Below are 16,890 nucleotides of genomic sequence, written 5' to 3'. Positions count from 1 at the left end.
ATTACTACATCATACAACCTTTCCCACTCAGACACCATTACTACAACATACAACCTGTCCCACCCAGACAACATTACTACATCATACAACCTGTCCCACTCACACAACATTACACACAACATTACTACGTCATACAACCTGTCCCACTCAGACAACATTACTACATCATACAACCTGTCCCACTCAGACAACATTACTACATCATACAACCTGTCCCACTCAGACAACATTACTACAACATACAACCTGTCCCACTCAGACAACATTACTACATCATACAACCTGTCCCACTCAGACAACATTACTACATCATACAACCTGTCCCACTCAGACAACATTACTACATCATACAACCTGTCCCACTCAGACAACATTACTACATCATACAACCTGTCCCACCCAGACAACATTACTACATCATACAACCTGTCCCACTCACACAACATTACTACATCATACAACCTGTCCCACTCAGACAACATTACTACATCATACAACCTGTCCCACTCAGACAACATTACACACAACATTACTACATCATACAACCTGTCCCACTCAGACAACATTACTACATCATACAACCTGTCCCACTCAGACAACATTACTACATCATACAACCTGTCCCACTCACACAACATTACTACATCATACAACCTGTCCCACTCAGACAACATTACTACATCATACAACCTGTCCCACTCAGACAACATTACACACAACATTACTACGTCATACAACCTGTCCCACTCAGACAACATTACTACATCATACAACCTGTCCCACTCAGACAACATTACACTCACTAATATATATATATACAACTACAGCCACCTGACTAATATATATCTATACAACTACAGCCACCTGACTAATATATATCTATACAACTACAGCCACCTGACTAATATATATATATACAACTACAGCCACCTGACTAATATATATCTATACAACTACAGCCACCTGACTAATATATATCTAATATACAGTGGGGAGAACAAGTATTTGATACACTGCCGATTTTGCAGGTTTTCCTACTTACAAAGCATGTAGAGGTCTGTCATTTATATCATAGGTACACTTCAACTGTGAGAGACGGAATCTAAAATAAAAATCCAGAAAATCACATTGTATGATTTTTAAGTAATTAATTTGCATTTTATTGCATGACATAAGTATTTGATCACCTACCAACCAGTAAGAATTCCGGCTCTCACAGACCTGTTAGTTTTTCTTTAAGAAGCCCTCCTGTTCTCCACTCATTACCTGTATTAACTGCACCTGTTTGAACTCGTTACCTGTATAAAAGACACCTGTCCACACACTCAATCAAACAGACTCCAACCTCTCCACAATGGCCAAGACCAGAGAGCTGTGTAAGGACATCAGGGATAAATTGTAGACCTGTACAAGGCTGGGATGGGCTACAGGACAATAGGCAAGCAGCTTGGTGAGAAGGCAACAACTGTTGGCACAATTATTAGAAAATGGAAGAAGTTCAAGATGACGGTCAATCACCCTCGGTCTGGGGCTCCATGCAAGATCTCACCTCGTGGGGCATCAATGATCATGAGGAATGTGAGGGATCAGCCCAGAACTACACGGCAGGACCTGGTCAATGACCTGAAGAGAGCTGGGACCACAGTATCAAAGAAAACCATTAGTAACACACTACGCCGTCATGGATTAAAATCCTGCAGCGCACGCAAGGTCCCCCTGCTCAAGCCAGCGCATGTCCAGGCCCGTCTGAAGTTTGCCAATGACCATCTGGATGATCCAGAGGAGGAATGGGAGAAGGTCATGTGGTCTGATGAGACAAAAATAGAGCTTTTTGCTCTAAACTCCACTCGCCGTGTTTGGAGGAATAGAAGGATGAGTACAACCCCAAGAACACCATCCCAACCGTGAAGCATGGAGGTGGAAACATCATTCTTTGGGGATGCTTTTCTGCAAAGGGGACAGGACGACTGCACCGTATTGAGGGGAGGATGGATGGGGCCATGTATCGCGAGATCTTGACCAACAACCTCCTTCCCTCAGTAAGAGCATTGAAGATGGGTCGTGGCTGGGTCTTCCAGCATGACAACGACCCGAAACACACAGCCAGGGCAACTAAGGAGTGGCTCCGTAAGAAGCATCTCAAGGTCCTGGAGTGGCCTAGCCAGTCTCCAGACCTGAACCCAATAGAAAATCTTTGGAGGGAGCCGAAAGTCCGTATTGCCCAGCGACAGCCCCGAAACCTGAAGGATCTGGAGAAGGTCTGTATGGAGGAGTGGGCCAAAATCCCTGCTGCAGTGTGTGCAAACCTGGTCAAGAACTACAGGAAACGTATGATCTCTGTAATTGCAAACTAAGGTTTCTGTACCAAATATTCAGTTCTGCTTTTCTGATGTATCAAATACTTATGTCATGCAATAAAATGCAAATTAATTACTTAAAAATCATACAATGTGATTTTCTGGATTTTTGTTTTAGATTCCTTCTCTCACAGTTGAAGTGTACCTATGATAAAAATTACAGACCTCTACATGCTTTGTAAGTAGGAAAACCTGCAAAATCGGCAGTGTATCAAATACTTGTTCTCCCCACTGTATATCTATACAACTACAGCCACCTGACTAATATATATCTATACAACTACAGCCACCTGACTAATATATATCTATACAACTACAGCCATCTGACTAATATATATATATACAACTACAGCCACCTGACTAATATATATATATACAACTACAGCCGGCTGACTAATATATATCTATACAACTACAGCCACCTGACTAATATATATCTATACAACTACAGCCACCTGACTAATATATATCTATACAACTACAGCCACCTGACTAATATATATCTATACAACTACAGCCACCTGACTAATATATATCTATACAACTACAGCCACCTGACTAATATATATCTATACAACTACAGCCACCTGACTAATATATATCCATACAACTACAGCCACTTGACTAATATATATCTATACAACTACAGCCACCTGACTAATATATATATACAACTACAGCCACCTGACTAATATATATCTATACAACTACAGCCACTTGACTAATATATATCTATACAACTACAGCCACCTGACTAATATATATATACAACTACAGCCACCTGACTAATATATATCTATACAACTACAGCCACCTGACTAATATATATCTATACAACTACAGCCGGCTGACTAATATATATCCATACAACTACAGCCACCTGACTAATATATATCTATACAACTACAGCCACCTGACTAATATATATCTATACAACTACAGCCACCTGACTAATATATATCTATACAACTACAGCCACCTGACTAATATATATCTATACAACTACAGCCACCTGACTAATATATATCTATACAACTACAGCCACCTGACTAATATATATCTATACAACTACAGCCATCTGACTAATATATATCTATACAACTACAGCCACCTGACTAATATATATCTATACAACTACAGCCAGCTGACTAATATATATCTATACAACTACAGCCACCTGACTAATATATATATATACAACTACAGCCACCTGACTAATATATATATATACAACTACAGCCACCTGACTAATATATATCTATACAACTACAGCCACCTGACTAATATATATCTATACAACTACAGCCACCTGACTAATATATATCTATACAACTACAGCCACCTGACTAATATATATATATACAACTACAGCCACCTGACTAATATATATCCATACAACTACAGCCACCTGACTAATATATATCCATACAACTACAGCCACCTGACTAATATATATCTATACAACTACAGCCACCTGACTAATATATATCTATACAACTACAGCCACCTGACTAATATATATATATACAACTACAGCCACCTGACTAATATATATCCATACAACTACAGCCACCTGACTAATATATATATATACAACTACAGCCACCTGACTAATATATATCTATACAACTACAGCCACCTGACTAATATATATCCATACAACTACAGCCACCTGACTAATATATATCTATACAACTACAGCCACCTGACTAATATATATATATACAACTACAGCCACCTGACTAATATATATCTATACAACTACAGCCACCTGACTAATATATATATATACAACTACAGCCACCTGACTAATATATATCTATACAACTACAGCCACCTGACTAATATATATCTATACAACTACAGCCACCTGACTAATATATATCTATACAACTACAGCCACCTGACTAATATATATCTATACAACTACAGCCACCTGACTAATATATATCCATACAACTACAGCCACCTGACTAATATATATCCATACAACTACAGCCACCTGACTAATATATATCTATACAACTACAGCCACCTGACTAATATATATCTATACAACTACAGCCACCTGACTAATATATATCTATACAACTACAGCCACCTGACTAATATATATATATACAACTACAGCCACCTGACTAATATATATATATACAACTACAGCCACCTGACTAATATATATCTATACAACTACAGCCACCTGACTAATATATATCCATACAACTACAGCCACCTGACTAATATATATATATACAACTACAGCCACCTGACTAATATATATCCATACAACTACAGCCACCTGACTAATATATATCCATACAACTACAGCCACCTGACTAATATATATATATACAACTACAGCCACCTGACTAATATATATCTATACAACTACAGCCACCTGACTAATATATATCTATACAACTACAGCCACCTGACTAATATATATCTATACAACTACAGCCACCTGACTAATATATATCTATACAACTACAGCCACCTGACTAATATATATCCATACAACTACAGCCACCTGACTAATATATATCCATACAACTACAGCCACCTGACTAATATATATCCATACAACTACAGCCACCTGACTAATATATATCCATACAACTACAGCCACCTGACTAATATATATATATACAACTACAGCCACCTGACTAATATATATATATACAACTACAGCCACCTGACTAATATATATATATACAACTACAGCCACCTGACTAATATATATATATACAACTACAGCCACCTGACTAATATATATATATACAACTACAGCCACCTGACTAATATATATATATACAACTACAGCCACCTGACTAATATATATCTATACAACTACAGCCACCTGACTAATATATATCCATACAACTACAGCCACCTGACTAATATATATCTATACAACTACAGCCACCTGACTAATATATATCTATACAACTACAGCCACTTGACTAATATATATCTATACAACTACAGCCACCTGACTAATATATATCTATACAACTACAGCCACTTGACTAATATATATATATACAACTACAGCCACCTGACTAATATATATATATACAACTACAGCCACCTGACTAATATATATCTATACAACTACAGCCACCTGACTAATATATATCCATACAACTACAGCCACCTGACTAATATATATATATACAACTACAGCCACCTGACTAATATATATCCATACAACTACAGCCACCTGACTAATATATATCTATACAACTACAGCCACCTGACTAATATATATCCATACAACTACAGTCACCTGACTAATATATATATATACAACTACAGCCACCTGACTAATATATATCCATACAACTACAGCCACCTGACTAATATATATATATACAACTACAGCCACCTGACTAATATATATCCATACAACTACAGCCACCTGACTAATATATATATATACAACTACAGCCACCTGACTAATATATATCTATACAACTACAGCCACCTGACTAATATATATATATACAACTACAGCCACCTGACTAATATATATCTATACAACTACAGCCACCTGACTAATATATATATATACAACTACAGCCACCTGACTAATATATATATATACAACTACAGCCACCTGACTAATATATATCTATACAACTACAGCCACCTGACTAATATATATCTATACAACTACAGCCACCTGACTAATATATATCTATACAACTACAGCCACCTGACTAATATATATATATACAACTACAGCCACTTGACTAATATATATCTATACAACTACAGCCACCTGACTAATATATATCTATACAACTACAGCCACCTGACTAATATATATATATACAACTACAGCCACCTGACTAATATATATCTATACAACTACAGCCACCTGACTAATATATATCTATACAACTACAGCCACCTGACTAATATATATCCATACAACTACAGCCACCTGACTAATATATATCCATACAACTACAGCCACCTGACTAATATATATCTATACAACTACAGCCACCTGACTAATATGTATATATACAACTACAGCCACCTGACTAATATATATCTATACAACTACAGCCACCTGACTAATATGTATATATACAACTACAGCCACCTGACTAATATATATATATACAACTACAGCCACCTGACTAATATATATCTATACAACTACAGCCACCTGACTAATATATATATATACAACTACAGCCACCTGACTAATATATATCTATACAACTACAGCCACCTGACTAATATATATCTATACAACTACAGCCACCTGACTAATATATATCTATACAACTACAGCCACCTGACTAATATATATATATACAACTACAGCCACTTGACTAATATATATCCATACAACTACAGCCACCTGACTAATATATATCTATACAACTACAGCCACCTGACTAATATATATCTATACAACTACAGCCACCTGACTAATATATATCTATACAACTACAGCCACCTGACTAATATATATCTATACAACTACAGCCACCTGACTAATATATATCTATACAACTACAGCCACCTGACTAATATATATCTATACAACTACAGCCACCTGACTAATATATATCTATACAACTACAGCCACCTGACTAATATATATCTATACAACTACAGCCACCTGACTAATATATATATATACAACTACAGCCACTTGACTAATATATATCTATACAACTACAGCCACCTGACTAATATGTATATATACAACTACAGCCACCTGACTAATATATATATATACAACTACAGCCACCTGACTAATATATATCCATACAACTACAGCCACCTGACTAATATATATCTATACAACTACAGCCACCTGACTAATATATATCCATACAACTACAGCCACCTGACTAATACAGTGGGGAGAACAAGTATTTGATACACTGCCGATTTTGCAGGTTTTCCTACTTACAAAGCATGTAGAGGTCTGTCATTTTTATCATAGGTACACTTCAACTGTGAGAGACGGAATCTAAAACAAAAATCCAGAAAATCACATTGTATGATTTTTAAGTAATTAATTTGCATTTTATTGCATGACATAAGTATTTGATCACCTACCAACCAGTAAGAATTCCGGCTCTCACAGACCTGTTAGTTTTTCTTTAAGAAGCCCTCCTGTTCTCCACTCATTACCTGTATTAACTGCACCTGTTTGAACTCGTTACCTGTATAAAAGACACCTGTCCACACACTCAATCAAACAGACTCCAACCTCTCCACAATGGCCAAGACCAGAGAGCTGTGTAAGGACATCAGGGATAAATTGTAGACCTGTACAAGGCTGGGATGGGCTACAGGACAATAGCCAAGCAGCTTGGTGAGAAGGCAACAACTGTTGGCACAATTATTAGAAAATGGAAGAAGTTCAAGATGACGGTCAATCACCCTCGGTCTGGGGCTCCATGCAAGATCTCACCTCGTGGGGCATCAATGATCATGAGGAATGTGAGGGATCAGCCCAGAACTACACGGCAGGACCTGGTCAATGACCTGAAGAGAGCTGGGACCACAGTCTCAAAGAAAACCATTAGTAACACACTACGCCGTCATGGATTAAAATCCTGCAGCGCACGCAAGGTCCCCCTGCTCAAGCCAGCGCATGTCCAGGCCCGTCTGAAGTTTGCCAATGACCATCTGGATGATCCAGAGGAGGAATGGGAGAAGGTCATGTGGTCTGATGAGACAAAAATAGAGCTTTTTGCTCTAAACTCCACTCGCCGTGTTTGGAGGAATAGAAGGATGAGTACAACCCCAAGAACACCATCCCAACCGTGAAGCATGGAGGTGGAAACATCATTCTTTGGGGATGCTTTTCTGCAAAGGGGACAGGACGACTGCACCGTATTGAAGGGAGGATGGATGGGGCCATGTATCGCGAGATCTTGACCAACAACCTCCTTCCCTCAGTAAGAGCATTGAAGATGGGTCGTGGCTGGGTCTTCCAGCATGACAACGACCCGAAACACACAGCCAGGGCAACTAAGGAGTGGCTCCGTAAGAAGCATCTCAAGGTCCTGGAGTGGCCTAGCCAGTCTCCAGACCTGAACCCAATAGAAAATCTTTGGAGGGAGCCGAAAGTCCGTATTGCCCAGCGACAGCCCCGAAACCTGAAGGATCTGGAGAAGGTCTGTATGGAGGAGTGGGCCAAAATCCCTGCTGCAGTGTGTGCAAACCTGGTCAAGAACTACAGGAAACGTATGATCTCTGTAATTGCAAACTAAGGTTTCTGTACCAAATATTCAGTTCTGCTTTTCTGATGTATCAAATACTTATGTCATGCAATAAAATGCAAATTAATTAATTAAAAATCATACAATGTGATTTTCTGGATTTTTGTTTTAGATTCCTTCTCTCACAGTTGAAGTGTACCTATGATAAAAATGACAGACCTCTACATGCTTTGTAAGTAGGAAAACCTGCAAAATTGTCAGTGTATCAAATACTTGTTCTCCCCACTGTATATATATATACAACTACAGCCACCTGACTAATATATATATATACAACTACAGCCACCTGACTAATATATATCTATACAACTACAGCCACCTGACTAATATATATCTTTACAACTACAGCCACCTGACTAATATATATCTATACAACTACAGCCACCTGACTAATATATATATATACAACTACAGCCACCTGACTAATATATATCTATACAACTACAGCCACCTGACTAATATATATCCATACAACTACAGCCACCTGACTAATATATATCTATACAACTACAGCCACCTGACTAATATATATCTATACAACTACAGCCACCTGACTAATATATATATATACAACTACAGCCACCTGACTAATATATATCTATACACCTACAGCCACCTGACTAATATATATCCATACAACTACAGCCACCTGACTAATATATATCTATACAACTACAGCCACCTGACTAATATATATCTATACAACTACAGCCACCTGACTAATATATATCTATACAACTACAGCCACCTGACTAATATATATCCATACAACTACAGCCACCTGACTAATATATATCCATACAACTACAGCCACCTGACTAATATATATCTATACAACTACAGCCACCTGACTAATATATATCTATACAACTACAGCCACCTGACTAATATATATCCATACAACTACAGCCACCTGACTAATATATATATATACAACTACAGCCACCTGACTAATATGTATATATACAACTACAGCCACCTGACTAATATATATCCATACAACTACAGCCACCTGACTAATATATATCTATACAACTACAGCCACCTGACTAATATATATATATACAACTACAGCCACCTGACTAATATATATATATACAACTACAGCCACCTGACTAATATATATCTATACAACTACAGCCACCTGACTAATATATATCCATACAACTACAGCCACCTGACTAATATATATCTATACAACTACAGCCACCTGACTAATATATATATATACAACTACAGCCACCTGACTAATATATATCTATACACCTACAGCCACCTGACTAATATATATCCATACAACTACAGCCACCTGACTAATATATATCTATACAACTACAGCCACCTGACTAATATATATCTATACAACTACAGCCACCTGACTAATATATATCTATACACCTACAGCCACCTGACTAATATATATCCATACAACTACAGCCACCTGACTAATATATATCTATACAACTACAGCCACCTGACTAATATATATCTATACAACTACAGCCACCTGACTAATATATATATATACAACTACAGCCACCTGACTAATATATATCTATACACCTACAGCCACCTGACTAATATATATCCATACAACTACAGCCACCTGACTAATATATATCTATACAACTACAGCCACCTGACTAATATATATCTATACAACTACAGCCACCTGACTAATATATATCTATACAACTACAGCCACCTGACTAATATATATCTATACAACTACAGCCACCTGACTAATATATATATATACAACTACAGCCACCTGACTAATATATATCTATACAACTACAGCCACCTGACTAATATATATCCATACAACTACAGCCACCTGACTAATATATATATATACAACTACAGCCACCTGACTAATATATATCTATACAACTACAGCCACCTGACTAATATATATATATACAACTACAGCCACCTGACTAATATATATATCAATACAACTACAGCCACCTGACTAATATATATCTATACAACTACAGCCACCTGACTAATATATATCTATACAACTACAGCCACCTGACTAATATATATCTATACACCTACAGCCACCTGACTAATATATATCCATACAACTACAGCCACCTGACTAATATATATCTATACAACTACAGCCACCTGACTAATATATATCTATACAACTACAGCCACCTGACTAATATATATCTATACAACTACAGCCACCTGACTAATATATATCTATACAACTACAGCCACCTGACTAATATATATCTATACAACTACAGCCACCTGACTAATATATATCTTTACAACTAAAGCCACCTGACTAATATATATCCATACAACTACAGCCACCTGACTAATATATATCTATACAACTACAGCCACCTGACTAATATATATCTATACAACTACAGCCACCTGACTAATATATATCTATACAACTACAGCCACCTGACTAATATATATCTATACAACTACAGCCACCTGACTAATATATATCCATACAACTACAGCCACCTGACTAATATATATCTATACAACTACAGCCACCTGACTAATATATATCTATACAACTACAGCCACCTGACTAATATATATCTATACAACTACAGCCACCTGACTAATATATATCTATACAACTACAGCCACCTGACTAATATATATCTATACAACTACAGCCACCTGACTAATATATATATATACAACTACAGCCACCTGACTAATATATATCCATACAACTACAGCCACCTGACTAATATATATCTATACAACTACAGCCACCTGACTAATATATATCTATACAACTACAGCCACCTGACTAATATATATCTATACAACTACAGCCACCTGACTAATATATATCTATACAACTACAGCCACCTGACTAATATATATCCATACAACTACAGCCACCTGACTAATATATATCTATACAACTACAGCCACCTGACTAATATATATATATACAACTACAGCCACCTGACTAATATATATCTATACAACTACAGCCACCTGACTAATATATATCTATACAACTACAGCCACCTGACTAATATATATATATACAACTACAGCCACCTGACTAATATATATCTATACAACTACAGCCACCTGACTAATATATATCTATACAACTACAGCCACCTGACTAATATATATATATACAACTACAGCCACCTGACTAATATATATCTATACAACTACAGCCACCTGACTAATATATATATATACAACTACAGCCACCTGACTAATATATATCCATACAACTACAGCCACCTGACTAATATATATCTATACAACTACAGCCACCTGACTAATATATATCCATACAACTACAGCCACCTGACTAATATATATCCATACAACTACAGCCACCTGACTAATATATATCCATACAACTACAGCCACCTGACTAATATATATACAGTGGGGAGAACAAGTATTTGATACACTGCCGATTTTGCAGGTTTTCCTACTTACAAAGCATGTAGAGGTCTGTAATTTTTATCATAGGTACACTTCAACTGTGAGAGACGGAATCTAAAACAAAAATCCAGAAAATCACATTGTATGATTTTTAAGTAATTAATTTGCATTTTATTGCATGACATAAGTATTTGATCACCTACCAACCAGTAAGAATTCCGGCTCTCACAGACCTGTTAGTTTTTCTTTAAGAAGCCTTCCTGTTCTCCACTCATTACCTGTATTAACTGCACCTGTTTGAACTCGTTACCTGTATAAAAGACACCTGTCCACACACTCAATCAAACAGACTCCAACCTCTCCACAATGGCCAAGACCAGAGAGCTGTGTAAGGACATCAGGGATAAATTGTAGACCTGTACAAGGCTGGGATGGGCTACAGGACAATAGCCAAGCAGCTTGGTGAGAAGGCAACAACTGTTGGCACAATTATTAGAAAATGGAAGAAGTTCAAGATGACGGTCAATCACCCTCGGTCTGGGGCTCCATGCAAGATCTCACCTCGTGGGGCATCAATGATCATGAGGAATGTGAGGGATCAGCCCAGAACTACACGGCAGGACCTGGTCAATGACCTGAAGAGAGCTGGGACCACAGTCTCAAAGAAAACCATTAGTAACACACTACGCCGTCATGGATTAAAATCCTGCAGCGCACGCAAGGTCCCCCTGCTCAAGCCAGCGCATGTCCAGGCCCGTCTGAAGTTTGCCAATGACCATCTGGATGATCCAGAGGAGGAATGGGAGAAGGTCATGTGGTCTGATGAGACAAAAATAGAGCTTTTTGCTCTAAACTCCACTCGCCGTGTTTGGAGGAATAGAAGGATTCCTCTCAAAGATTTTAGAAAAAGCTGTTGCGCAGCAACTCACTGCCTTTCTGAAGACAAATAATGTATACGAAATGCTTCAGTCTGGTTTTAGACCCCATCATAGCACTGAGACTGCACTTGTGAAGGTGGTAAATGACCTTTTAATGGAGTCAGACCGAGGCTCTGCATCTGTCCTCGTGCTACTAGACCTTAGTGCTGCCTTTGACACCATCGATCACCACATTCTTTTGGAGAGACTGGAAACCCAAATTGGTCTACACGGACAAGTTCTGGCCTGGTTTAGATCTTACCTGTCGGAAAGATATCAGTTTGTCTCTGTGAATGGTCTGTCCTCTGACAAATCAACTGTACATTTCGGTGTTCCTCAAGGTTCCGTTTTAGGACCACTATTGTTTTCACTATATATTTTACCTCTTGGGGATGTTATTCGAAAACATAATGTTAACTTTCACTGCTATGCGGATGACACACAGCTGTACATTTCAATGAAACATGGTGAAGCCCCAAAATTGCCCTCGCTAGAAGCCTGTGTTTCAGACATAAGGAAGTGGATGGCTGAAAACTTTCTACTTTTAAACTCGGACAAAACAGAGATGCTTGTTCTAGGTCCCAAGAAACAAAGAGATCTTCTGTTAAATCTGACAATTCATCTTGATGGTTGTAAAGTCGTCTCAAATAAAACTGTGAAGGACCTCGGCGTTACTCTTGACCCTGATCTCTCTTTTGACGAACATATCAAGACTGTTTCAAGGACAGCTTTTTTCCATCTACGTAACATTGCAAAAATCAGAAATTTTCTGTCCAAAAATGATGCAGAAAAATTAATCCATGCATTTGTTACTTCTAGGTTAGACTACTGCAATGCTCTACTTTCCGGCTACCCGGATAAAGCACTAAATAAACTTCAGTTAGTGCTAAATACGGCTGCTAGAATCCTGACTAGAACCAAGAAATTTGATCATATTACTCCAGTGCTAGCTTCCCTACACTGGCTTCCTGTTAAGGCAAGGGCTGATTTCAAGGTTTTACTGTTAACCTATAAAGCGTTACATGGGCTTGCTCCTACCTATCTTTCCGAGTTGGTCCTGCCGTACATACCAATACGTACGCTACGGTCACAAGACGCAGGCCTCCTAATTGTCCCTAGAATTTCTAAGCAAACAGCGGGAGGCAGGGCTTTCTCCTATAGATCTCCATTTTTATGGAACAGTCTGCCTACCCATGTGAGAGACGCAGACTCGGTCTCAACCTTTAAGTCTTTACTGAAGACTTATCTCTTCAGTAGGTCATATGATTGAGTGTAGTCTGGCCCAGGAGTGTGAAGGTGAACGGAAAGGCTCTGGAGCAACGAACCGCCCTTGCTGTCTCTGCCAGGCCGGTTCCCCTCTCTCCACTGGGATTCTCTGCCTCTAACCCTGTTACAGGGGCTGAGTCACTGGCTTGCTGGTGCTCTTTCATGCCGTCCCTAGGAGGGGTGCGTCACTTGAGTGGGTTGAGTTACTGACGTGATCTTCCTGTCTGGGTTGGCGCCCCCCCTTGGTTTGTGCTGTGGTGGAGACCTTTGTGGGCTATACTCGGCCTTGTCTCAGGATTGTAAGTTGGTGGTTGAGGATTTCCCTCTAGTGGTGCGGGGGCTGTGCTTTGGCAAAGTGGGTGGGGTTATATCCTTCCTATTTGGCCCTGTCCGGGGGTTTCTTCGGATGGGGCCACAGTGTCTCCTGACCGCTCCTGTCTCAGCCTCCAGTATTTATGCTGCAGTAGTTTGTGTCGGGGGGCTAGGGTCAGTTGGTTACCTGGAGTACTTCTCCTGTCTTATCCAGTGTCCTGTGTGAATTTAAGTATGCTCTCTCTAATTCTCTCGTTCTCTCTTTCTCTCTGAGAACCTGAGCCCTAGGACCATACGTCAGGACTACCGGGCATGATGACACCTTGCTGTCCCCAGTCCGCCTGGCCTTGCTGCTATTCCAGTTTCAACTGTTCTGCCTGCGGTTACGGAACCCCTACCTGTCCCAGACCTGCTGTTTTCAACTCTTAATGATCGGCTATGAAAAGCCAACTGAGATTTATTCCTGATTATTATTTGACCATGCTTGTCATTTATGAACATTTTGAAAATCTTGGCTCTCTCTAATTTTCTCCTTCTCTCTTTCTTTCTCTCGGAGGACCTGAGCCCTAGGACCATACGTCGGGACTACCGGCCGTGGTGACTCCTTGCTGTCCCCAGTCCGCCTGGCCTTGCTGCTATTCCAGTTTCAACTGTTCTGCCTGCGGTTATGGAACCCCTACCTGTCCCAGACCTGCTGTTTTCAACTCTTAATGATCGGCTATGAAAAGCCAACAGATTTATTCCTGATTATTATTTGACCATGCTTGTCATTTATGGAAATTTTGAAAATCTTGGCTCTCTCTAATTTTCTCCTTCTCTCTTTCTTTCTCTCGGAGGACCTGGGCCCTAGGACCATGCGTCGGGACTGCCGCCCGTGGTGACTCCTTGCTGTCCCCAGTCCGCCTGGCCTTGCTGCTATTCCAGTTTCAGCTGTTCTGCCTGCGGTTATGGAACCGCCACCTGTCCCAGACCTGTTGTTTTTCAACTCTTGATGATCGGCTATGAAAAGCCAACTGAAAATTATTCATGATTATTATTTGACCATGCTTGTCACTTATGAACATTTTTGAACATCTTGGCATAGTTCTGTTATAATCTCCACCCGGCACAGCCAGAAGAGGACTGGCCACCCCTCATAGCCTGGTTCCTCTCTAGGTTTCTTCCTAGGTTTTGGCCTTTCTAGGGAGTTTTTCCTAGCCACCGTGCTTCTACACCTGCATTACTAGCTGTTTGGGGTTTTAGGCTGGGTGTCTGTACAGCACTTCGAGATATTAGCTGATGTACGAAGGGCTATATAAAATAAAATTGATTGAAATTGATTGAAGGATGAGTACAACCCCAAGAACACCATCCCAACCGTGAAGCATGGAGGTGGAAACATCATTCTTTGGGGATGCTTTTCTGCAAAGGGGACAGGACGACTGCACCGTATTGAGGGGAGGATGGATGGGGCCATGTATCGCGAGATCTTGACCAACAACCTCCTTCCCTCAGTAAGAGCATTGAAGATGGGTCGTGGCTGGGTCTTCCAGCATGACAACGACCCGAAACACACAGCCAGGGCAACTAAGGAGTGGCTCCGTAAGAAGCATCTCAAGGTCCTGGAGTGGCCTAGCCAGTCTCCAGACCTGAACCCAATAGAAAATCTTTGGAGGGAGCCGAAAGTCCGTATTGCCCAGCGACAGCCCCGAAACCTGAAGGATCTGGAGAAGGTCTGTATGGAGGAGTGGGCCAAAATCCCTGCTGCAGTGTGTGCAAACCTGGTCAAGAACTACAGGAAACGTATGATCTCTGTAATTGCAAACTAAGGTTTCTGTACCAAATATTCAGTTCTGCTTTTCTGATGTATCAAATACTTATGTCATGCAATAAAATGCAAATTAATTACTTAAAAATCATACAATGTGATTTTCTGGATTTTTGTTTTAGATTCCGTCTCTCACAGTTGAAGTGTACCTATGATAAAAATTACAGACCTCTACATGCTTTGTAAGTAGGAAAACCTGCAAAATTGTCAGTGTATCAAATACTTGTTCTCCCCACTGTATATACAACTACAGCCACCTGACTAATATATATCTATACAACTACAGCCACCTGACTAATATATATATATACAACTACAGCCACCTGACTAATATATATCTATACAACTACAGCCACCTGACTAATATATATCTATACAACTACAGCCACCTGACTAATATATATCTATACAACTACAGCCACCTGACTAATATATATCTATACAACTACAGCCACCTGACTAATATATATCTATACAACTACAGCCACCTGACTAATATATATCTATACAACTACAGCCAGCTGACTACACTGCAAAAAGAGACAATCTGACCTAGATTTGTA

This window comes from Salvelinus alpinus, chromosome 1 (assembly GCF_045679555.1).
Source record: "Salvelinus alpinus chromosome 1, SLU_Salpinus.1, whole genome shotgun sequence".
NCBI classification, from domain to species: domain Eukaryota; kingdom Metazoa; phylum Chordata; class Actinopteri; order Salmoniformes; family Salmonidae; genus Salvelinus; species Salvelinus alpinus.
Note: the sequence above shows the minus strand (reverse complement) of the source record.